Source organism: Artibeus jamaicensis, unplaced genomic scaffold, assembly GCF_021234435.1.
Source record: "Artibeus jamaicensis isolate MK-2021 breed Jamaican fruit bat unplaced genomic scaffold, CSHL_Jam_final contig_410, whole genome shotgun sequence".
Taxonomy (NCBI): Eukaryota; Metazoa; Chordata; class Mammalia; order Chiroptera; family Phyllostomidae; genus Artibeus; species Artibeus jamaicensis.
Window position 1 is genome coordinate 1548618 of NW_026521820.1, and position 26891 is coordinate 1575508.

A 26891-nucleotide genomic window follows, 5' to 3' on the forward strand; every position below is an offset into this window, starting at 1 on the left:
TTAAATATAAACCATGACACCATTAAAGTCCTAGAGAAAAACACTGGCAGGAAAATCTCAGATCTTTCACACAGCAACATTTTTACTGATATGTCCCCTATAGCAAGGAATACAAAGGAAAAATAAACAAATGGAATCTCATCAAAATAAAAAGCTTCTGTGTAGCCAAAGAAAACAGTATTAAAATAAAGACGACCAACTGTATTGGAAAACATATTTGCCAGTGAAACCTCAGACAAGGGTTTAATTTCCGAAATATACAAAGAACTTACATGACTCCACTCCAAGAAGACAACCAACCCAATTAAAAAAATGGGAAAAGGACTTGAACAGACACTTCTCCAAGGAGGACATACAGAGGATCCAGAGACACATGAAAAAATGCTCAAAATCACTAGCCATCAGAGAGATGAAAATTAAAACCACAATGAAATACTACTTTACACTGGTCAGAATGGCCATCATAAACAAAGAAACAAACAACAAATGCTGCAGAGGTTGTGGGGAAAAGGGGACCCTAGTTCACTGTTGGTGGAAATGCAGACTGATACAACCATTATGGAAAACAGTATGAAATTTTCTCAGAAAAATAAAAATGGATCTGCCTTTTGACCCAGCAATTCCACTGCTAGGATTATATCTTAAAGAACCCTAAAACACCAATCTGAAAGAACCTATGTACCCCAATGTTCATAGCAGCACAATTTACAATAGCCAAGAGTTGGAAGCAACCTAGGTGCCCATCAGTAAATGAATGGATCAAAAAATTATGGTACATATACACAGTGGAATTCTATGCAGCAGAAAGAAAGAAGGAGCTACTACCCTTTGCAACAGCATGGGTGGAACTGGAAAGCATTAAGCTGAGTGAAATAAGCCAGGTGTTGAAAAACAAATAGCATATGATCTCACCTTTAACAGGAAGCTAGACAACAAAACAAACAAGCAAGCAAAATAAAAACAATGACACTGAAATAGAGAACAAGGGGACAGTGACCAGAGGAGAGAGGGGAGGGAATTTAAGGGGAAACAAGGGAGGGATTTAGAGGATCAAGTATAAAGGACACAGGGACAATAAGTAAGGGGGGTGGAAATGGGAGGGAGGTGGAGAGCACTGGGCAGGGTGGGCTGGGAAGGGAGTAATAGACAGAGAACTATACTTGAAAAATAATTAAATAGGAAAAAACTTTAAAAAAAGAAAAGAAATCAAGCCTGAAAAATATACTGAATCCTTTGAAGCTTGCTTTGCTTTGTATAGCCCTATTGATATAAACCAGATGTTTAAATTCAAAGCATAAGGGCGTGAACTCCTAATCTCATGAAACACCCCTTAACAACCATCTGGTGTCAACATTTTTAACAGACCCTGACCTGAAACAGATCTCTGTATTTCTTCAATTGTTATCTATAGACTATATCTGTTTTCTGTAACTATGGCCTTTAGACATTGATTAACTTTGCATGCATACTGTATACCCCTGTGCATACCAATCCCAATAAAAGCTGTTTTGGAGAAGGGCTCTAGCATTCTCCACTAGAGGGAATTGCTGCCCCCTTTCCCACCAGAACAACAGATTATGTCAAGGACTACTCATTCTCATCTGTGGCAGAGAGGAGAACTCTGTGGGATAAGACCTCCCACAAAACTGTACTTCATGGAGAAGTCTCTGTGCTAAACTGCCTTCCTGAACTGTGTTTTCTGAGCCAACACTCATAATGAGTTCCTGAAATTCTATTTCAACCAATAGGACTGAGGCTTTCCCCATTCAATTAGCTACTCTAGTCTCGCCAACCAGAGACCAGGGTGTGGAGACTTCTGTTTGTATAAGCCAGCTCCCCTCTGAATTGGGGAGCACACTTTTTACTGAAAACTCTAGATTGCATTTCCCTGCCTGATGTCTCAGTGGACCTGTGCAGAGGGGAGCCACCTAGCTGAAGAGGGGCCTGACCCTGGGGCAGCTTGACCACAGCACAGTTTTCATGGCCACCCTGTAGCACAATTAAGCTGTTCCACAGCAGCACTGTTTTTGCAGCCATTCTATATCATTGTTGCGCTGTTTGTACTAAATAATTTCCTTCTTAACTGCACCCCAAATTGGAGATTCCTGTTGGTGTTGAATTCAAACCAATGATCATTGGTTGACAGGTATCATGCTTTACTGATTCTAAAAGAAATTTGCTATGTACAATGGTTATATAGGAGACAATAAATAAATACATGGGTCCACCTAATTCTTATTATTAATATTTTTCAAAACCAACCCAGGGAAAATAAATTCAATTTAAAACAGCTGTTTTGTAATATTTTAAGTTGTCAGCAAATCAGTGTATCTTATGATTACATAACCACTTTTGCACTCACAAGAAAATTTGCAAAATGAACATTTTCTACTTTTTATATTTTTTTCTTGCTCATTAATTGAGCTAATTTGGGGTGGCCAAGGGAGGCCTACCCACTCTTGCTTCCCCTATATGCCCAAAATCTCATTTCTTACCTTGGTTTTGGAAATTCATTGTTTCCTTATTTTATTCTATGAATATGCTTTTCAATTCAAACAATCTCAAAAAAGAGGATTGCCGTAAAAGGAACTTAGTATTAAATGTGTCTTTTTCTTTCCCCCAGCTGTGGCAAAGCCGGCAGCTCTTCTCCAAGAAGTTGTTCCTGAAAATCTCTGTGGTTACTTTTCCCATTTCTGCACTGTCAGTTATAGTAACATACATTTTTCATTTATAGTATTATGGATATTCTCTAGACAGTCAGTCTCTTGAAAGGAAATTAATCCTAGCACTGAGCTAACTCCTGAATTCTCCACAATTTCTTGTGAATTCATGTAAGGTAATTAATGCAGAGGCTGAATGTGAATGTGTAAACAGCTGGCCAGCACTAAACTATTATGTATTTGGCTTATCTGGCTTAAATCTTATTCTGCATTTAGAGCAATATAGGCAGAAGAGTACTTTTCTCATTAATAGATTCAAAACAAATACAGACAAAATTCTTCCAACAGCCTCATATCACCAGGATAGAAGATCTCCTTTTTACCGAGCACCTGTTAAGTGCCCAGACATATCTCATTATTTCACACGTGCAATCTAGTCACTTTACAGGCACTATTCCTAACTCAAAAATAGACAAATATTATTCTCATAATTTTACAGTTAATGTAACTGAGACTCACCAAAGTAAAGTAGTTTGTTCAGAATCACACAGTTATTAAGAGTGGAGCTCAGATTTGAACACTTGCCTCTTGCACCAAACCCAAAATGCTAAGACAAGACAAACACGAGTAATGGTACATATCATTATGAGATGACTATTTGGGCATGGTAGAGGAGGACATGGTGCTTTTCAAGGGCACCCACTCATATCACCACTTTGTCTAGAAGCTCAGAGTCCCCATAATGAGAAGTGAGTGAGCTGAGGTAGCCTAAGAATACAAGTAACTGGAATGAATGATCACATGGACAACTACAGAGAGTGTTCTTTTCAAAATGTTCTCAATGATCTGATATGTCCCACACTGTACTACGAACAGAAAAAACTGATGTTCAATTTCTTCCAGATCCCACATGGAAAGTATATGTGAGTGCATGTACACAGGCACACACTAGAGATTCTGACCTCAAGCCCAGAAATACCTCCTCTATCAAATACTATATTTGTTATAACCAACCAAAAAATAACCACAAGGCCCAGATTACATGAAAATTTGCTGTGAACTAATGAAGGGCTGTAAAGTCAAATGGGTAAAATCCTGGGTTCAAAGCTCAGAATCAAAACTGAGGTCTAAAAATGAGCTCAACAGAGACTTCCGGCCAAGATGGAGGCATAGACAGATACACTTTGCTTCTTTGCACAATCAAAAGAACAAACAATTTAAAAACAAAAAACACCACAACTTCCAGAAAACCGAACTGTATGGAAGTCCGACAACCAAAAAGTTAAAGAAGAAATAGTCATCCAGACTGGTAGGAAGGGCAGAGATGGGAAGCAAGGGTGGAGAGGACACACAGGCAAGGCAGTGGCTGGCAAACTGGGCTGGTAGACTGGGTGGGCAAAGCAGTGGAGGAGGCTGGTGGACCAGGTGGTCCCACTTATGCAGATAAGTCAAGGGGAACAACTGGGCAGCAAAACTGACTATACAACCAAGGGTTCCAGTGTGGGAAACTAAGTACTCAAAACCTCTGACTGTAAAAAGCTTCAGGGGTTGCAATAGCAGAAGAAACTCCTAGTCTCATAGAAGATTCTATTGGAGGGGCACATAGGATCCCAGAATGTACATAAGCCAACTCACCAAGGAATGAGCAGACAGCGCCACCTAAAAGGGCACAATCTGCTTGTGCAAAACGGGGGAAGTGACTGAAAGTGGGGAGAGAGCTGAGCAAGCAGCACTGTTCCCTCTCTGACCTTTGCCCATACACAGTGCCGCAATGCAGGGAAGTGGGTTGCCCCACTGTGGTGAATAGCCAATGCCCCACCCCTTACAATGTAACAGATATGACACTAAGACAAAAAAATAAGGTCCAAATGAAAGGACACATCAAAACCCCTGAAAAAGTATTAAGTGATGAGGAGAGAGCAAATCTATCAGACGCAGAGTTCAAAACACTAGTAACCAGGATGCTCAGAAATGATTGCATATTGCCACAAAATAAAGGAAGAAGTGAAGGCTATACAAAGTGAAGTAAAGAAAAATAAAAAGGGAACTAAAAGTGAAGGGAAGGAAATGGGGACTCAAATCAATGATTTGGAGCAGAAGGAAGAAATTAACATTCAACCAGAAAATGAAGAAATAAGAATTTTTTAAAAATGAGGAGAGGCTAAGGAACCTCCAGGACAATTTTAAATGTTTCAACATTCAAATCATAAGGGTGCCAGAAGGAAAAGAGGAAGGGCAAGAAATGGAAAACTTATTTGAGAAAATAATGAAGGAAAACTTCCCTGATGTGGAAAAGGAAATTTACATGCAAGCCCAGGAAGCTCAGAGTGTCCCGAAGAGGCTGGACCCAAGGAAGCACAAACCAAGCCACATCAAAGTTACATTACCGAAGATTAGAGATAAGGAGGGAATCTTAAAAGCAGCAAGAGAAAAGAAGCCAGTTACCTACAAAGGAGTTCCCATAAGACTATCAGCTGATTTCTCAAAAGAAACCTTACCGGCAAGAAGGATCTCGAAGGAAGTATTCCAAGTCATGAAAGGCAAAGACCTACATCCAAGATTACTCTATCCAGCAAAACTATCATTTAGAATGGAGGAGTAGATAAAGTGCTTCCCAGATAAGGTGAAGTTCAAGGAGTTCATCATCACCAAGCCCTTATGATATGAAATATTAAAGGGACTTATCTAAGAAAAAGAAGATGATAAAAAATACAAACAGTAAAGTGACAACAAATTCACAACTATCAACAACTGAACCTTAAAAAAGAAGAAAAACACAAACTAAAGGAACAACTAGAACAGGAACACAATGACAGAAATGGAGATCACATGGAGGGTTATCAGTGGGGAGACACCGGGGGAAGGAAGGGATAAAGGTACAGGGAATAAGAAGAATAATTGGTAGGTACAAAATAGACAAGGGGAGGTTAAGAATAGTATAGGAAGGGGAGAGTCCAAAGAACTTATATGTATGACCCACACATATGGACCTGAGCTAATGGTGGGGGAAGGGGAATGCTGGAGAGAAGAAGGGTGCAGGCTGGAGGGAAATAAAGGAGAGAAAAATATGGGACAACTGTAATAGCATAATCAATAAAATAAACTAAAAAAAGTAAACTAAAATAAAAATGAGCTCAACATTTACCAATGTTTTGGGCAAAAATAGCAATGCCAGCAGCAATCTACACTGACTGTGTGTAGTCATTGCTTAAAATTCATGGGGTGCTGGTTCCAAGACTCCTTTCAGATACTAAATGCAAGGATCCCCAAGTCCCTTATATATAATATCATGGAACAGTGCATACAGTCACCCCTCTGCATCCTCAGATTCCCAACCATGGGTCAAGAACAGTATTTTTGATCCACAGTTGATTGAATCCAAGGATATAAGCCAACTTTCCTCTGGATTTGGGAGTACATATGGATACAAAGGACTGACTATACCTCATATGTTACATTTCATTACCACATACATTACCTCATTTAATCTTCAAAACCATTTTTGAGGTAGAAACTACTATCCTCATGTTTAGAATGACAAAACCCAGCACACACTAAAAAATGTGGCAGAAACAGGATTCAAATGCAATTTCTGTTTATCATTAGTTTCTTGATATGAGTCTCAGTTTCTTCATTGAAAAACAAGATCAGAATATCTGACTCAGAGGACTGCTACAGTGATTTCCTGAGACAAGATATAGAATGTGGGATGATGTCTTTAAATAAGGTTTAATATAAACAGTAGCTACTTTATTCAGTTGTACTTAAAGACAACATCCAGAATACAACAAAATAAAAATTTTCTGCACAGCTAAAGAAAACATCAGCAAAATAAAAAGGGAACCAATCATATGGGAAAATATATTTGCCAATGATACCTTGGACAAGTGTTTGAGCTCCAAAATGTATAAAGAATTCACATGACTACACTCCAGGAAGACAAACAATCCAACTAAAAATGGGTGAAGGACCTGAACAGGCACTTCTTCAAGGAGAACATACGAAAGGCCCATTGACATATGAAAGGATGCTTAACATCTCTAGCCATCAGAGAGGTGCAAATTAAAACCACAATGAGACACAACTTCACACCTGTCAGGATGACCATCATAAACAAAGCAACAAACGAGCACTGGTGAGGATGCAAAGAAAAGGGAACCCTAGTGCACTGTTGGTGGGAATGCAGACTAGTGCAGCCACTGTGGAAAACAGTATGGAATTTCCTCAGAAAACTAAAAATGGAACTGCCTTTTGACCCGACAATTCCACTGTTGGGATTATACACTAGGAATTCTGAAAAACCAATTCAAAAGAACCTATGCACCTCAATGTTCATGGCTGTGCAATTTACAATAGGCAAGTGTTGGAAACAGCCTTGTGCTGTAAACAGCCCTCAGTAAATAAAGGAGTCAAAAAACTGTGGTACCTTTACAAATGGAATACTACACAGCAGAAAGAATTCCTACCCCTGCAACTGCATGGACGGAACTGGAGAGTATTATTATGTTAAGCAAAATAAGGTAGGTGGTAAAAGACAAATACCATATGATCTCACCTATAATTGGAACCTAATCAACAAAACAAACAAGCAAGCAAGCAAAATAGAACCAGAGACATGGAAATAAAGAACAAACTGACAGTGACGGGGGGTGGGGAGGAGGGTGATAACATGGGAAAGAAGGGGAAGAGTCAAGTCAAGGAACATGTACAAAGGATTCATGGACAAGGACAATGGGGGGAGGGGGAGAGTGGGAGGATTGAATGTGGGAGGTGAGGTGGGCAGGGCAGAGGAGAATAATGGGGGAAAATGGAGACAACTGTAATTGAACAACAATAAAAAATTTTTTTAAATGGTAGCTACTGATGTTTTCATCATCTTCATCATCATCCTAACTATCATCACCACCACCACCACCACATCATCATGTTATAGAGGATAAAACACTAAACTTGGGGCTACTGCCAATAAACATTTTATAGTATTTCTTAAAGCTTAAAATTATTTTCATCTCTCTAAACACCCTTTTCAAAGATTAGAAACTTCACATTTTTTCTTACTGAACAGTCTTGGCTTGAAAACTGCTTTTCTTACAGCTAAATCAACATACTGTTATTAATTCATTGCACTCCACATTTACAAAATCAGTGCCAACCATGGAATTCTACTTTCTTATACCCAAGTAGCTGGTTTTACTTTGATAAAAGCTACTTGAAAATTTCAGAGTTCTATGCTTGCCAAAATCAAGTGGAAAAATTTTGGGTGTCAAACAATTTGGAAGTGCTCTAAAAATAACACTGTAACAATGAGGCAAGTATATTTTCCTCTAAAGTATAAGTTATCACCAGGGTTCATGAAGTATGGATGTGAATATCTGAGTAGGCTAATAGACAGCTTTCTTCAAAGACTGGACACTTTTGTTAACAGTGACTTACATATAATTTCAGGCCTTTGGTTTGTATGAGAGATAAAAGTCTACGAAAGTGTTTAAAGCACAACATACAGAGATGGCTGGTATTTTCAGAGGGCATGCTCCAAAGCAGCCTATGAAGGTGGGAATCTGAGCATTCTGTAGAGGTCAGGCCTGAATGTCTGCTATCCTATCTCTCTTGCCCTTTTGCTGGACCAGTGTTGGCTTGTCTTTGGGTTCATGTCAAAGACAATGTGAAAACAATGTGAAAATAATTTTCACATGTCAAAATAATGTGAAAAAATCATCCCTGTATGTGTACACGTTGTGCATGCCCAAGTAAGAAGCTACCTTAGGAAGTAGAATAGGGAAAGTGAGACACACAGCTGAATTTGCTAAGCAATTTACAGTCAGATGCAGAAAGTCACCTCCCTACAGATAACATCAAGGCCTCAGTTGTATTTTAGCTCCAGGGCCAGAAATGCAGAAGAAACAGGTGGGTGACACCAGAACCAACTACAATGACTGAAGACACCCTGCCCTCTCACTGACCAATCAGTGGAGATCATGACCTCAAAAGGGCACATCTGAAGAACTGAATATTCTACTGAAACCCTCTCCTGAGACCTTTGTTAAGATTCCCAGCTGCCCTGACTGGTGGGGCTCAGTGGATTGAGTACTGGCCTGTGAACCAAAGGGTTGTAGGTTGGATTCCCAATGAGGACCCTCTCTGGGTTGTGGGCCAGGTCCCCAGTAAGGGGCATGCTAGAGGCAACCATGCAATATCAATATCATGCATTGATATTTCTCTCTTTCTACCTTCCTTTCTCTAAAAATAAATGAAATATTTAAAACAGCTTAAAAAAAAAAAAAGATTCCCAGCTGCAAGAAAGATAAAAGCCTCAAAACAAAGGACCCAGGGCCAGAGCTCTCTCTTTGTGGAGCAGGCCAGTCATTCCCTTTCCGTTCTTCTTTCCCCACAGGCACAAGTCTCTTAAACTCTAAGGTTCCTCAGGAGACTTGCAATCAGGGGAGAAATGGGCAGCAGCAGTTCATCTAAGGCTAATTCCCTGAACCTGTCTCCAAGGCCCCCTTTTCCCTGCCTTCCAAGTGACCTAAGACAGCCCAGCCTAGGCTCTTCTGTTGCTTCATCAAAGCTAGGCCCTTCCTTGTTTCACTGTTCCCAGCTTTAATAAATACATCCTTAGAGTTGCCTGGACTCACATTGTAAAAATTTTCCTACATGAATTTAAGAGCTCACATGCTACTGGCAGGTCCAGGGTGCACCCACTCATGTCCAGGCCCCTGTCCCGTAAAAGGGAATGGGGTCGAGAGAAAATTCAAACACCAAAACCCAGGCCCTATTCTTTGAGAAACATCATCTTTTGGAACATAAAAAAAAAAAAGTCAGGTAACAAATCTTATATGTATTTAGTCTACCAAAGACTCTCTGGATATCAACCAGCTAAGAATCACATTAGAAGTCATAAGTTATTGAGTGATACCAATACACTAATTTTCTTTTAGCATGAGACTCTCACACTAAATAACTGAGAAGTTTAGACAGACCAAACTACCTTCCAGCAAGTACTTTGAAAAATTATACTGCACATTTAATAGCTTTTTGCAAATATGTCATTTTTCAACAGATTACTTAAGAAAAAAATCATGTATAAACCCAAAAGATTGGCATCACAGAACATTTCTTTAGAATCTAAAGCATCCAAAACATAAATGGTTTCAGGCTTTAGGATTAATAGCTTGGATGCCACTTGAGATGATATGTGAAAGAACAACAAACTTCAGGTTTGTTTTCAGTTTAATCCCACATTTCTTTTCAAAGTGCCAAACTTCTTGCAATTAAGTCAATGGACAGCTCCAGTGATGAGTGTTCAAAAATCACTGGTAAATCTCTTAAATGTATTTAAAATAATGTATTATTTAACATATATAATTACACATTATTTTTCCCTTTTATTAAATACATTTCCAGACCTAAGGCTTAAGGATATGAAAACTTATAAATATGAAAAATTTGATTTTTGAAAAGGTCAACAACATAATCCCTGATTAATTTTAAATACTTCCAAAAGATATCTGGGGAAGGAACTGTCAAAGATCACATGTAACTGAAAGGATAGACGTGGGGAACTAGTGTTCATTTCCTACTGGAATTTCATTTTTTAAACATGACCACTGGACACCAACATTAAAAAAACAACATTGTGTCAGGTTTGCCCTGATCATTCTTCCTCTATTATCACAAAGATAGGTATAAACACAGGACTTCTGGGATCTTTTTGTCATAAACACTCACCTGGTCACCATCTTGCTTTCCCAAGATTCAGCTCTGTGTGACATCAATCAATTTGAAAGCTACACAATTTATGTGTCATCAAGAACCATCACTTGTGCAGAGGACATGGGAAGAAACACAAGATTTTTTGCTACTGTGGCATAAGGAAAAAGAAAGGCTGACTATTTTTAATGGTTATTTTTAATGCTATGTTTCTCAAGCAAAAATGCAGAACATCTCTTCCCTTAATAAGTGGATCAAAGACTGACAGTTGCAAAAAAGGGTTTTATATTACAAATGTTTAAGTTCTTACCTCATCAAGTAAAAGAAGTATCACACCATCCAAAACATTTTCCCCCAAAGCCCCTAACACATTAACAAGGAGCTGTTAGGCTTGGATATTTCCAAAGGTAAAGTCGTAAAAGTAAAGAGCACCTGATCTGTGCTCATTTGCAAACAAGATATCTGGAAACTACTATTAGATTATTAAATGAAAACTGTGAAACCAAAAGCAGTCACTGCTTAACTTGGGTGTTCATTTCATTGAAATACAATTGATTCTCATTTTTCCCTGTGTTATATTCTATAAAGTTACTGCTAAATTAGGGAATACTGAACCATTGCTCCTGTGGGAAATACAGGGTTAGGCTTATATGAGCCTCTCTCTCAACATTTTCACCAATCAATATATAATCTCATTTTATCTGTGTTTCTGTCTAAAGACATCTACTATTAATTTATATATTGTTGATTCACTAATACTGAACTCATAGCCAACGGCACTATAACTCATGCTTGAATGAAGCTTCCCAAACATATGCACTTTTTCCATAGGGCATAATAATCATACCCTTCTTGTGCTTAGGGACGCCAGAGAGCATTTCAGGTCTATACCTTGGACCATTTTCAACAGCAAAATTACCAACAAAGAGCACAAAAACGTGGACAATGGAGCACTAAAGAGATGACTAAAGGACACCTGTTTACACTAAGAGCTGAAACAAGAAGGCAGAACGTTGCCTTGTTCAATCCCAGATGGAAACATTGAGCAACTCATATTTTTCACCCCTCTGTGAATCACATAAGCAACATGAGTAGTGATTTGGGGGTTACAAATATATTTGAGGGATAAGTGAATTCACAAACATTGGAATCTGTGAATAATAAGGATCGCCCATAGTTCAATAAGTATTAATAATTCAGCACATCAATTTTAAAAATTAACATCCAAAAATGTTTCTGAAGTTTTTGTTATGATAAAAAAGTATATCTGACATTTCTTTCCCTGACACTGTTGCATCCTATAAAAGGACAGCTTATCACTTCCATGGCCATAAAAAACTATTATGTTGAGTGAGCCACATGTTCTGGGAGACTCTCATACTGTGTAATGCGCAGCTATTTTCTCATCCACTACTCCATCTGGTCTTGACTGAGTCCATCAAGTCTCATTCCACCAAAGTACAGTAGAAACAGCTAAAAAATCATAGAACATTTTGGAAAGAACTAGTTTGTTATTCTTCGAGATACTATGTAATATATACCTAACCCAAGCTTAGTATTAGATGTGCAATAGGCACATTTCCCCCATTAAAACAGCTGTTTATGGACTTCTGCCAAGATGGAGGCGTAGGTGGAATCACTGCACCTTCCTGCACAACTAAGTTTAAAAACAACAAAGCTATAGCAACAAAAAATGCAGCTAAACCACAGAAAATTGAACTACACGGAAGTCTGACAACAACGAACCCTTCAGCCAAACCGGTAAGAGGGGCAGAGCCAGCAGCAGAGTGGGGTCGGGCAGGAAAGATCCACTGGACTGACCTGGGCGTGCTACCCAGGTTCGCGCCAGCAGCCGTGGGCAGATCCCAGGTGTGGAGTAGTGGGTGAACCCACTGAGGGTGCAAGGCGTTGGACCCACTGAAGGCTGATCGCAGTTACACATTCACGAGCAGATAAACCGGTGAAGGAGCTAGCAGTGAGATGGACCTCGAATTGAGATGGACCTCACAGGCCCCAGCAGCCAGAAGTGGCAGAGGGAGCCGCCATTGTCCATCTCTGACCCCGCCCCTACATACAGCATCACAAACCAGCAACCTGGGTGGCCCCGCCCTGGTGAACAACTAAGGCTCTGCTCCTCATATGTAACAGGCACAAACAGATCAAAACAAGGCTCAAGAACAATTCAGAGCCCCAGAGCCCATAAATCTAAGCGAGGAAGAAACAGCCAAACTTTCAGATGCACAGTTCAAAATGCTGGTCATCAGGATCCTCACAGAACTGGTTGATTTTAGTCACAAATTAGAGGAGCCTATGAAGGCTAAACTAATTGAAATGAATGGAATTGCACAGGACACCAACAGCAATGAAAAGGAAACTGGGACTCAAATCAAGGGAGTGGACCAGAAGGAAGCAAATAATGGCCAAACAGAAAAAGATGAAGAAACAAGAATTCAAAAAAATGAGAAGAGTCTTAGGAACCTCAAGGACATCTTTAAACACTCCAACATCCGAATTATAGGGGTACCAGAAGGGGAAGAGGAACAGCCATGAGTGGAAAACTTATTTGAACAAATAATAAAGAAAAACTTCCCCAATCTGGCAAAGGCAACAGACTTCCAGGAAATCCAGGAAGCTCAGAGAGTCCCAAAGAAGTTGGACCCAAGAAGGAACACACCAAGGCACATCATCATTACATTAGCCAAGATTCAAATGAAGGAGAGAATCCTAGAAGCAGCAAGAGATAAGGGGGCAGTCACTCACAAAGGAGTTCCCACCAGACTGTCAGTGAATTTCTCAAAAGAGACCTTACAGGCAAGAAGGGGCTGGAAAGAAGTATTCCAAGTCATGAAATCCAAAGACCTACAACCAAGATTGCTCTATCCAGCAAAACTTTCATTTAGAATGGAAGGACAGATAAAGTGCTTCTCAGATAAGATTAAATTCAAGGAGTTCATCATCACCAAGCCCTTATTATATGAAATGTTAAAGGGACTTATCAAAGAAAAAGAAGTTAAAGAAACATGAACAGTGGAAGGACAACAAACTCACAGTTATTAACAACCACACCTAAAACAAAAGCAAACTAAAAGGACAGCTAGATCAGGAGTGGAAACATAGAAATGAAGATGTCAAGGAGGGTTAGCAACAGGGGAGTGGGAGGAGGAGAAGGGGGTAGAAGGTACAGAAAATAAGTAGCATAGATGGTAGATAGAAAATAGATCGGGGGGGGGCAAGAATAGCATGGGAAATATAGAATCTAAAGAACTTGAGACACATGGTCATAAACTAAAGGGGGGTAATGGTGGGGATGGCGGGGTAGGGTGGAAGGGACTGAAGGGGGGAATAGAACAACTGTAACAGCATAATCAACAAAAAAATTTTAAAAAAAGAGAGGACCCAAATAACACAAACAGAAATGAAACAAGGGAGATCACAACTGATACAACAGAAATACAAACGATTGTAACAAATTACTACACAGAACTATATGCCAAGAAATTTGAAAACCTAGGTGAAATGGGCAAATTTCTAGAAAAATATAATCTTCCAAAACTCAATGAAGAAGAAGCAGAAAACCTGAACAGAGCAAATGAAATTGAAGCAGTCATCAAAAAAATCCCATCACACAAAAGCCCTGGACCAGACTGTTTCACAGGAGAATTTTACAAAGCACTTAAGGAAGAGCTAACCCCTATCCTCACAGACTATTACAAAAAAATTCAAGAAGATGGAAGATTCCCAAACACTTTTTATGAAGCCAACATCATCCTAACTCCAAAACCAGATAAAGACACAACAAAGAAAGACAACTATAGGCCAATATCACTGATGAACACAGACGCTAAAATGATGAACAAAATATTGGCAAACAGCATCCACCAATATATTGAAAAGTTCACACACCATGGTCAAGTGGGAATCATCCCACTTGATAATTCCCAACTGGGATGCAAGGATGGTACAATATTCACAAATCAATAAACGTAACATATCACACAAATAAAACAAAATTCAAAAATCACACGGTCATATCAATAGATGTTGAAAAAGCTTTTGATAAGGTACAGCACCGATTTATGATAAAAACACTTAGCAAAGTGGGAATAGAGGGAACATTCCTCAACATAATAAGTTCCATATATGACACACCTACAGCCAACATCATACTCAATGGGGAAAACTTACAGCTTTCCCACTAAGATTAGTAACAAAACAAGGATGCCCAGTTTTACCACTCCTCTTCAACACAGTACTGGAAGTCCTAGCCACAGCAATCAGACAAGAAAAGGAAATACAAGGCATCCAGATTGGAAAGAAGAAAGCAAAACTGTCATTGTTTGCAGGTGACATGATAGTGTACATAAAAATTCCTACAGACTCCACCAAAAAACTACTCGACCTAATAAGTGAATTTGGCAAAATAGCTTGATAGAAAGTCAATATTCAGAAATCAAAGGCATTTTTGTATACCAACTATGAAATATCAGAAACAGAAATCAGGAAAAAAGTCCCATTTGATTAGCAACAAGAAAAATAAAGTACCTAGGAATAAACCTAACCAAAGAGGAAAAAGACGTGTACTCAGAAAACTATACAACGCTGAAGAAAGAAATTAAGGAAGACACAAACAAATGGAAGCATGTACCATGCTCATGGATAGGAAGAATTAACATCATCAAAATGTCCATACTACCCAAAGCAATTTATAGATTAAATGCAATCCCTATTGAAGTACCCATGACATATTTCAAAGATAGAGACCAAACATTTCAGAAATTTACGTGGAACCATAAACAACCCTGAATAGCTGCGGCAATGCTGAGAAAGAAGAACAAAGTAGGAGGAATCACAATACCTGATACCAAACAGTATTACAAGGCCACTGTAATCAAACAGCCTGTTACTGGCATAAAAACAGACAAATACACCAATGGAACAGAACAAGAGAGCCCAGAAATAACCCCATGTCTTTATGGTCAATTAATATTTGACAAAGTGGGGAGAAGCATAAAATGGAGCAAAAATAGCCTCTTCAACAAATGATGTTGGGAGATCTGGACAGCTACATGCAAAAAAAAAAAAAAAATGAAACTCAGTCACCACCTTACACCATTCACAAATATAAATTCAAGGTCAATAACAGATTTAAATGTAAGTCACGACAGCATAATAGTCCTGGAGGAAAACATCGGCAGGAAAATCTCAGACATTCCACATAGCAACATCTTCACTGATATGTACCCTGAACAAGGGACATAAAAAATAATAAAGAAAGGGGATCTCATCAAATTAAAAAGCTTTTGCATGGCTAAAGAAAACAGCATCAAAATGAAAAGAGAGCCAACCGTATGGGAAAACATATTTGCCAATGATACCTTGGACATGGGTTTGATCTCCAAAATATATAAAGAACTCACACAACTCCACTCTAGGAAGACAATCCAATAAAAAAATTGGTCAAAGACTTGAACAGAAACTTCTCCAAGGAGGACATACAGAGGGCCCAGAGACATATGAAAAGATGCTGAGCATCACTAGCCATCAGAGAGATGCAAATTAAAACCACAATAAGATGCTACTTCATACCAGTCAGAATGGACATCATAAACAAAGCAACAAACAAGTGTAGAGAGGATGTGAAGAAAAGGGAACCCTAGTGCACTGTTGGTGGGAATGCAAACTGGTGCCCTTACTGTGGAAACAGTATGGAATTTCCTCAGAAAACTAAAAATGGAAATGCCTTTTGACCCAGCAATTCCACTGCTGGGATTATATCCTAAGAGCCCTGAAACACCAATCCAAAAGAACCTATGCACCCCAATGTTCAGACCAGTACAATTCACAATAGCCAAGTACTAGAAGCAACCTACTTGCTCATTAGTAAATGAATGGATAAAAAAACTGGTACATTTACACAATGGAATACTATACAGCAGAGAGAGCTGTGAAGGGTAGAAGGAGCTCCTACCCTTCACAACAGCATGGATGGAACTGGAGAGCATTATGCTAAGTGAAATAAGCCAAGTGGTGAAAGACAAATACCATATCATCTCACCTCTAATTGGAACTTAATTAACAAAAGAAAAAATCATGCAAAATACAACCAGGAACACTGAAAGTAAGAACAGTCTGATAGTAACCGGAGGGGATGTGGGAAGGGATATCGAAGGGGAAGGGTTTTCAGGAACTAGTTTAAAGGACACATGGACAAAAGCAAAAGGGGGGGCAATGGAAGCAAGGGAGGGAGTTGCGTTTGGTTCAGGTTTGGAGGAGTGGGGGTCAGGGAAGGCAGACAACTGTAATAAAAACATTTAAATAACTTTAAAAATTCAAAAATAAAACTATATTAATAAATATGCACTTTCTTAGTAACTTCAGTATCATCTTGAAATTATCTTTGCAATGTGTTTTAAATCATCAGATAGTGTAAAACTCAGAAAATAATGCATCTGGAGGTGAAATTATCCTTAGAATTAAGTAATTTGCTAAAGGTCCCACAAGTAGATCAATGGATAGAAAAGGGTCTTTTAACTATTCCTAGTACGTGCAAGACACACGCTTGCAGCTGTGGGGGGGTCACAAAGAATCCAGGTGCAGCCTTAAAGGATTTAACATCTCTCTGGGAAACAAGATCCATAAAAATATTAACTAATGATTTGTAGACAGAAGACAAATATCAATAATGCCCTGCATGGCAGTGAAACCTAAAGTTACCTTAGATGTCTTCAAAGCATCTTCATTAGTCATCTATAGAGCTAAAGTGACAATACTTGAAAAGTAGTATTTCAGTTCATTTAAATGAATTTTTCATGTCCTCCAAGTCTTACCAAAGATTTAATTTATTCCCACATCCCCCAGCACCTGCCTGGTGTACTGTCAGAATTCAACTGTAGTATGTGCAAGTGCGAATGAAGGTCTAGACTTGTTTTCTCGACAGCTGAAATCAGCAGTGGCTATTTTCACTAGTTTCCTTATTTTTTAAATTGTAGTAAAAAAACATCAAATTTCCTACATTAACTGTTTTTAAGTATACAGTTCAGTAATATTACGGTATATTCACACAGATCTCCAGAACTTTTTCATCTTGCAAAACTGAAACTACATTCCCACTAAAAAACAACACTCTATTTCTCTCTCTCCCCAGTCACTGGCAATTGACTAGCAACTGGCAATTGACAGTCACCATTCTTCTTTTTGTCTCTAAGAATTTGATTACTCCTTACTACCTCCTGTGTGTGGATTCATATAGTATTTGTCTTTTTGTGACTGGCTTTTTCACTTAACATAAAATGTCCTCAAGGTTCATCCATGTTGTAGCATTTTACAGGATTTCCTTCATTTTAAGACTGAATAATATTTCAAAGTATGTTATTCATTCATCCTTGATACACATTTGGGTTATTTCCACCTCCTGGCTATTGTAAATAATGCCATAATGAACACAGATGTACAAATATCTCTTCAAGATCCTGATTTCAATGACTTTGGACATATGCCCAGAAGTGAGATTGCTGGATCATATAGTTTTTCCATGGAGGCTACCATTTTACATTCCCATCAACTGGGCATAAGGGTTTCAATTTCTCTATATCCTCACTAACACTTGTTATATTCTGTTTTTGATAGCAGCCATTCTAATGTGGTTTTAATTTGAGTTTCACTAATGAGTTTTGGCATAACTCTTTGGAGACTTGAGAGAATTCTGGAATAACAGTGAAGGCTTATCTTTTTTTCAACCTGGACTAATACATCAAAAGAATGGCTATTTGCCAGAATCAGAGTATGTAATTTTAGAAACACAACAGGACTATGTTAGGAAGTACTATATAGTGACCTTCAAGTTAGCACTCTCCCATTACTGAGTCACTGAAATTTTGGGGGGGAGAAAGGGAAATTATTCAAAACCAACCTACTCCTACAGTTCACTTGATTTAACAGCCAAGATTTCTCATCTAATATGGCTGTCCAAATTACAGGTCTCATTTTAATTATGCATGTGTATGATTTAAGAAAGTTTAGGGAACTAATGTTCACTTCCAGTTTTGGAAAAATGTCCCATTCTACACTGTGCTCCAAAGGAATCAAAGACAAAAACTGGATATGTAAGTTGGTTGCACAGCTAGAAGTCAGAGCAGCCATTTCTCAAATGATGTTTCATTAAGAAGCCAAACAGTGAAAGCTGCTATATGTTTAGTTTGAATCATGTCTCCCCAAAATTCTTATGCTGAAGTCCTTAGCCCCAGTTTCCAGAGATCTTATTTGGAAGTAGGGTCTTTGCAGATGATCAGCTTAAGATGAGGTCATGAGTGTGGGCCCTTAACCAATGACTGTGACCTTATAAAAGGAAGAACCTGGGAGACAGACACCACACACAGAGAGAACATCATGCGAAGATGAAGGCAGAGATTGGCAGAGCTAGAGCTTTAAGCCAAGGAACACCAGAGATTGCCAGCAAATCACCAGAAGCTGGGGAGAGGCATGGAACAGATTCTCTCTCACAGCCTCAGATGGAACCAAGCCTTCCAACACCTTGATATCAGACTTCTAGCCTTCAGAACTGTGAGACAATAGATATGAAACTGTGTATTTTGTTACAGGAGCCCTAGCAAACTAATACCTATATTTAAAAAAATGTGAGTCATTAAGTGAGGAAATAGCCAAAGAAATAGACTACAACTGAAGTGTCATCTTGATGTGACAGCAGAACGTGTTGCTAGTATGACTTACAACCATTACCGACCACCAAGGGTTCACGTGGGTACAGGGCACAGAGAAAAAGGACTTGCTTGTGTTCCACCATACAATGACCAACACCCCAGGAAACTTCTGGAGCCAGAGAGAGGGCAAAAATAAGTTTGGCAGCTAAACAATGCTACTTGTACCCACATAAAACCTCTCTCTAAATGGCCCTGGGTTGGCAGGATGCCATAGAGGGCTGCTGGTGGTGTCTTAGTTTCTGGTGAACCAGTTTTACAGAGAAAATTAGGACTTTACTTTCTAAGACTGCCAGGGACCTTTTTTGAGCTTCACAACAGAAACAAAGCAGCAGGGGGCACTGACAGAAAAGCCAACCTTAGATAAACTGTCCTTGGAATGGAAAGGTTAGGGAAAAAAGATGATCTTTTTCACTAGGGGTTCTGAAAGTTAAGAAACACTCAGATCTTGCTTGGAATGAAGGTACTTTTTAGATGTGAGTAATGGGGGAGAGTTCAACACAGCAAAAGACTCTGAGCAGGTCAATGGCATGAATCCAGGTGCTTCATCATGTGGTCAGCACACAGGAACTCCAGTCATCACAGTGAAATACATCTGGATGCAGTAAGTTATTAAACACAACTGAAACCCAATTAATACAGGGAAAGTAATTCTCCACACTATATTATGAAACCAGACATTCCTGTTCTACTAATATATGTCATCTTGATACTTATAAAATTAATTAAATCAGGCTAAGGGATGATAAAATGGCTAACCAATCTGTTTTGTTTCAACTCACATACATATTCTTCATTTAGATTCTACCAATAAAACTGTCTACAAATTAAATAAAAGCATGTCCATATGTGAACTTAATATGAAGAAAAGGTATTTGGTGACTTTTACTCATATATGTGAAGCAACATCCTACAAAAGATGGAATAAAGGATAGAGATTCAGTGGATATAAAGGGGAACACACTACCTGAGACTGCAGAGATAGAAATGAAGGCAGTGAAAGGAAGACAAGCTTAAGTTTTAGAGGTATGACCTTGATGGAGCCCACCCTGAAGGCCTTGATTTTCTCTGTGAGGCAGGAGTCTTGGTCATCTGTTCAAAAAGAGATGACTATTATCTCACTGCCCCAGCTGGCTGGCCTGTCCAGGCTGACCACTGTTTCCCTGTGGGCTCTGGTTGGGTTCAGTGATGATAGGCACTGATGGGTGGTCAGGAAGAAAAACTGGGCTATTCATTGCTCACCCTCCTCTGGTTCCTGCATGGCCTTGCAGTGGTCGTCTTCTGCTGACTGGCCCCTCCTGCTAGCCACAGCATGACTGCCTTGAGGCCCAATTCTTCTCCTTGCCCCTTTAGGACTAAGGGTGATGACTTTCCCAATACTGCTTCATTATCCCTTACTGAATTCCTGAATCTTCCTGTCCACAATTCTATGAACTGTTCTGTCAGTAAATCATTTCCATGTAAAACCTTCTGAGGGTGTTATGTGTTTCCTGCCATGAATCTGACTTGTGGCAGGGGTTGGGAGGGTCACAGGACTAAAAGGACCTGCAGGATCTGAAAGGTCGGCAAGATCCTCCATGGGACACAGGAAAGCAGTGGTCCAAGGGAAGCTCCAAGGACCAGGTGAGATCTGAGTTTGTAAATTTACAGTGGTGACAACTGCCAATTTTTTCCAACAGCTCTTAACTGCCCAGGTATAGCAGCAAAGAAGGGAGGAGCTGGGGCTGCTGCCAGAATTGCAGCAAGGCAGTGGAGGATCTGAGGTGCTGGCATAGGATGAATATCCTAAATGCTAAATCCCTGAGATCTGAGCAGAGAGCACAGAATCAATGAGGGCCAGGTGTCTGGGAAAAGAAGGCTGAGGTCACTACCAAGCCAAAGGACAGATATATTGGGAGGGGACAAGATAAATAGATCAGTTAGGACTCAGAACACCACCTCAATGGAAAAGCATCACCAACACCAGGGTATGAGTTTTCATGGAAATGTTACTAAGTATTTACTATGGGACATCTATCACATTCAAGGGTCCCCTGTACCCTGAGAAGACCAGTCACGCATGCCCTTTATGTCTTCTGCTGTTCCACATACTCAGAATTTTGAATTAAGGGATGCTTTAACTTATCTATCAGATAGTGTCTTAGACACAATAAGTCTTAATTATTTTTTTCTCAAAATGTATTTTTAAAAAAAGGAAATCTTTCTATAAAATTTGCAGTGAGAGTAAAGTCTACACTGGTTTATTTTAATGAGCTGTATGTTGAGGGAAATCCTTCTTGAGGCTCATAGTGAAATACATGTTCTTTTTTTTTTACAATGTTAAATGTGCTTTTGTTGAGGGTTGAAATATGTTCCCCTAAATTCATGTATTAAGGTCCTAACCTCCAGTACTTCAGAATGACCTTATTTGGAAATAGGCTCTGTACAGAGGTAACCAAGTTAAAATGAGGTAATTAGGGTAAGCCCTAATTCCATATGACCCATGTCCTTATAAAAAAGAGAAATTTGGAGACATCTACATACCATGTCAAGATGAAGGCAGAGATTGACCTTCATCTAGCTGGAGAATACTAGAGATTGCCAGTAAATCATCAGAAGGTAAGAGATGTGGAACACATTCTCCCTCAGAAGGGACCAACCTTGCCAGCACCTTGATCTTGGACTTCTAGCCTCCAGAACTTTAAGAGGATAAATCACTTTTGTCCCCCAATCTGTGGCACTCTGTTACAGCAGCCCTAGGAAATTAGCACAGATTTTAATAATAAAAAAGGTATTGTTGTGATACCCTAATAACCAATACTCTCTGGTCTTGCTTTTCAATAAGTAAGACATTCAGCCTTATGTCCAGATCAAAGGTAACTAAGCATTTGAGTTCTGTTTTCTGTCAGAAACATTCTGACAAATGATCAGTGGAAGGTTATATAATAGCCAAATGCACTTTATGGTTCACTTCATAAGTAAATTTCATCATAATTAACCAAGCTAATAAAAGCAATTACTCCTACCCTTTCTAGTGTTTTTTTTGAAAAGAGTCTGTTGAAGATACTAGATTTAAATGTATTCCCAGCCCAGCCTTCAGTTGTGTGTGGCAAGGTGAACTGAGTAGCTTCTAGATAATGAGGAAATTGAAAAGCAATGAGCAAATAATTTTTATAATAGAAATGGAAACCAAGCAATCAACCTCCAATTCATACTTGTTTGTACTATGATTCTTAGAGGTTCATTTGCAGACCCACACATTCTTCTTTGTGATCATAATAAGGCAATGCCTTTTGTTAGCAACATTAGCAATGTTCCTTTCACATCAACTGAAGGAAGACATCATTCCTAGTATTATAGGGAGCCGATCTGCCTGGCAATGGCAAATGTAGAGACCCTCTACATTTCCAATAGGGCTTTCCAGCCCTATTGGAAAGCCCATTGGCCTGTGGTGGCACACAGGATGCCAAACCCATGGACTGGATCTCCCTTGGGAGATCAGGCCTGCATTATACGTAGGCTGCTTTGTGACTTGTAGGATTACAGGGGATATCAGGTTGAAGTCCACCTGGAACTTCACTGTCTGACATAGTCGGCCTCTGTCGGGCAAAGGATGTCAAGGGTGCCTCCTTCCCCTCTCCTGGAAGAGCCGTTGCTCCTGGGCCCTCCAGGAGCTCGAAGCTTCCCACAGCAAGGTGGGGCCACCCAGCCTCCTCTGTTCAGGAGAGAGGTTGGAGTACAACAGGAGGAGCACATTGGTGACAGGGGGCATGGGAGGCCACTGCCAACATTCTTGAGCCAAACTGGATATCTGCTCCTTCAGCTCCCTGGGGTGCTTCAGCCACTTGGAGAGTGGCCTTGTCGCCTCTAGGACCATGCTGACCAAGGAAAAGGTAACCTGGGACAGACAGTGAACAGTTCCATCCGAAGACGTTCTAGGCACCTAGCTGGGTGTAGATCTGCCTCTGGCTTTGGCTGATTTGGAAAATTTCAATGGAGAGTGGGACATCAGGGGAAAGGTTCACAGGGCTGGATAACTGTAGCCAGTGCTCAGCCCACTCCAAATCCTCTTCTTGGCTCAGGAAGGAGAAGTCAAAAGCAAAGGTCCAGTTGTGCCCATCCACCTCCACATCTTGTGCCTGCAAACTGCAGATGATGTTCTCCCAGGGTGGGTTGCAGTAGAGGCTCAGCATATACATCAGAACAAAGGGTGAGGGGGCTACTGTAGCAGTGCCCACCTGGAGGAGGGCCCACCAGATGTGCAGGAGGAAATGGGGCCAGTGGTCATGCACGGTGGGCTGGTCACTTTTGTTCAATTTAAAGCGACATTCTCTTGCCCAATGTTTACCTTTGCCACAGCACTGACAATCCTTGAAGGAAGGCTTGTCATTACTTATACCCCCTCTTGGTGTGGATGGATAGTCCCTGGCAGTTGACCGGACTGTTTACAGTTATAACATTTCAAATATCACTTAATAGCAGCAGATAAAAGAGAGGCCGTATGCTGCTCTGTGCCTACAACTTGGCAAGCCTTGTAAACTCACTGAGGTCTTCAGTGGTAGTTTGCAGGGGTCCTATAATGACCCTGCAGTCCTTGTTAGCATTCTCATAAGCTATCTGGCACAAAAGAATTTTGGCTGCTCTGTCATTATCTATTTGTCTTTCAATAGCTTCTTGGAGGCGATCGATAAAGTCAATATATGCCTCTGTAGCACCCTGACAGATATTCACAAAGGTAGGTTTCCTTGGTCTGAGAATCAGACAGGACTCTGAGCGCAATTAGAGCAGTTTGACTAAAAGCATGGGGATTAAGCCTGGTTTGATCCGCAGTGGTGGCAAATTCACCAGACCTAAGCAGCATAGGGAGGGTGATGGGATTATTTATTCATACATTTTCAGCAGCTTGGCTTGGGTGCCAGCCCATTGGGAATATTCTGAATGCCAGACAGTGAATTAATTGAGCTGGGGTTAAAACAGTCCTGGTGAGGGCAATCCAGTCACAAGGGGCCATTTTATAACTATCAGTAATGGCTTGAAATAGCCCACTAGTATAGGGAGACCAAAGCCCATTTTCCTTAATGCTTTTTAAAAAACCCTTATGAAGAGAAAAGGGAAGAGACTCATGCACATTTCTTTGACCCTTAACTATAATGGGGAAGGCTAAAAGGGCATCCCAATCCCCAGCCTCTGCTGCCTGCACTGTCGCATAGCCCTGATAGGATATTTGTCTGAATTTTCTTGCTTTGTTGGTGTTAACATATCCTGTGAGGAGGAATGCTCCCTGCGTTGGGACAAGGAGCAATAACCATGCAGCAGGCACTCCGGTGGGGTTGAAGGCAGAACTTTCATGGCCTGTTCTCCTGTTATACCGTATATGACTTCCTTCTCTAAACTAGACTCCTCATTCTCCTCTGTGACTAACTCCATTTTCTTAGTGCATATGGGCATGAGAGCAGTCCTGACTAGTCCCCAAGTTACTAAGATGTGATCTCCGATAGAAACACCACTGTCCTAATAAAGATTTCAACTTGTTGCCTGCCTTTTCCCAAATTTCAATATCTAAGGTTCCCTTGTTAGGAAAAGCAGGGTAGTAGTATTCCTTTATAGTTTGTAAAAGCTCAATGAGATGCTGTTCCTTTACCTTACATCCTGCTCCCCAGAAGAGTTGCTGTAACACACACAGGTAGACTTACTGCTCTTTAGATTAGATAAACCAGAGTCCATTCTTGCTATTAAAAGGCTTCTTTTTACTTTCAGTTGTTGTCTTTTCAGACTCTGCCATCTGTACTGAACCCTAGTTGGTTAGTTACCGGTGGACATACTGTGGTGGGATGAAATGTGCTATTGGCGGAAGACAGTCAGGTAGCGGGTAATGAACTTTCAGAGTACCCTAACTGTGCTTATGGGTCTCTGGTCCTCCTCCAAGCGCTTAAGACTGCGAGGTGGGGCTCGAAGCACTAGATGACCAACCTTTGTATTGCGCTTCCCTGGATGAGCTGTAAGTTAGATTAAGTGGTGTTGGAGGTCTCTATAAGGCCCCTGCACATCTTGGGAATTGATCCCAGACACCCTTGCAAGGTTCCGACCCACATGGGGACACCCAATTTCTTGAGCCAAGGGGAGGAAATGCCTTTTGTCTTCAGAACTCAACAAATGCCAAAAGCTCTCATAAAAAACCTGTGATTAACACTAAATTCTTCTGGAAAGCAATCTTCAGAGTCCAGTCAAAACCGAAACACTCGTTCAGTATCTGCTTTTCCTTATGCAAGTGGGCAGAGGGAAAAGGCAAAATCAAAAAGACCACAAAAGGCAGCCTAAAAGAAGCAATTTGCTGATATGCTTATAAATAGCCCTATAACTCGTTGCTGTTTTTAAAGCTGATTAAAGGGAAAGTCTTTGCTCTTTCTTCCAAGCCCAGACCTAGTTGGGGGTTGTGCCTAGGGGATGGACTTGTGAGTGTTTTTACAGTGTGCCTCTCATTGCGTGCACTTTTACTTGAGGCTGGCAGGAAACCAAGTGTTCTGTCCCAGTCCACATTCTAGATCATCCTCTCATGGGTGTCTTCTAGTGGCTAGCACCGTTGTGGCTCTTAACTGCTCGACCTTGCAGCAAATACCTGGGAGAGAGAGCAAGGCTTCTGCTTACTAAAGAAGGTACAGTTGTAAAGCAGTCACAAGAGAGAGTGACCTAGGAAGAAAACCCTTTTCCTCTGAAATCCAACACACCCTATGACCTAACCAAAAAGCACCTGGTGTCATCGGCCCTTACCTGAGCTGATGCATACACTCCAACCAAGTTGATGTGTTGTCCACAATGACAGCTGGTAGCTCTGGGTCTCTTTTCCGGGCCACAGCTGATGTGGATACTGGCCCACAGTGTCCATGGCATTATGGATGAGATGAGACAAATTCATACAGACTACTGAGTCCTGTGCAGAAAAAGGGGCGGCACGGCCACTCTCTCAAGGGGAGAGCACCCCAACCGTTGCCTTGACAGACTTTTTTGGCTTTCTAATAGCATACATCAAAGGTTTTCATTCATTATACTTAGGTTTCCTTTAGGTAATTACTTTTTATAGATAGCAACAGAAAGGATGTTACTGATTACTTCTTACAGATTAACATAGAAAAAAATGTTGTAAATGCAAGACAACCATTAGAGTAATTGGTCTGGTTACACTTCAGTCCTTGGGAGAATCAGCACAGACTTCAGGAAGTTACTTTAAAGATATACAATAAGAATTTTCTGCCTCATCTCAGGGTGAGGGAATTTTAGCAAGAGCAAGTCACAAAGAAATAACTTCGTAATTTCAGTGATTCCACATATATGAGTTAATGCTCTTCTGTTTAAAACTGGCATTAAAAAATATAAGGTGAGACCTGGCCAATTGGGTCAGTCACTTGGAGTGTCATCCCATACACAAAGAAGTTGTTGGTTTGATCCCAGGTCAAGGCACATACAGGAAGCAACCAATCGATATATCTCCCTCACATTGATGTTTCTCTCTCTTTCTCTCTCTCTCCCCTCCTCTCTCTCTCAAATCAATAAATATATCCTTGGGTAAGTATTAAAATAAAGATGAGTATACTTTTCCAAGGAGGATATACTGAGAGTCCAGAGACATATGAAAGAGAGAGATACAAATTAAAACCACAGTGAGATACCACTTCACACCAGTCAGAATGGCCATCATAAATAAATCAACAAACAACAAATGTTTGGAGAGGATGTGGAGAAAAGGGAACCCTAGTGCACTGTTGGGAATGCAGACTGGTGCAGCCACTGTCAAAAACAGTATGGAACTTCCTCAGAAAACTAAAAAGGGAACTGC

General features: G+C 40.2%; 1 protein-coding gene and 1 pseudogene across 1 annotated transcript in view; both read right to left on the reverse strand.

The window, feature by feature from the left end:
* The window catches only part of FARP1 (FERM, ARH/RhoGEF and pleckstrin domain protein 1), a 373615-nt gene that overhangs the window by 241699 nt on the left and 105025 nt on the right, over window positions 1-26891 (reverse strand). The window lies entirely within an intron of this gene.
* LOC119043571 (nodal homolog) lies at window positions 18897-25969 on the reverse strand (annotated as a pseudogene).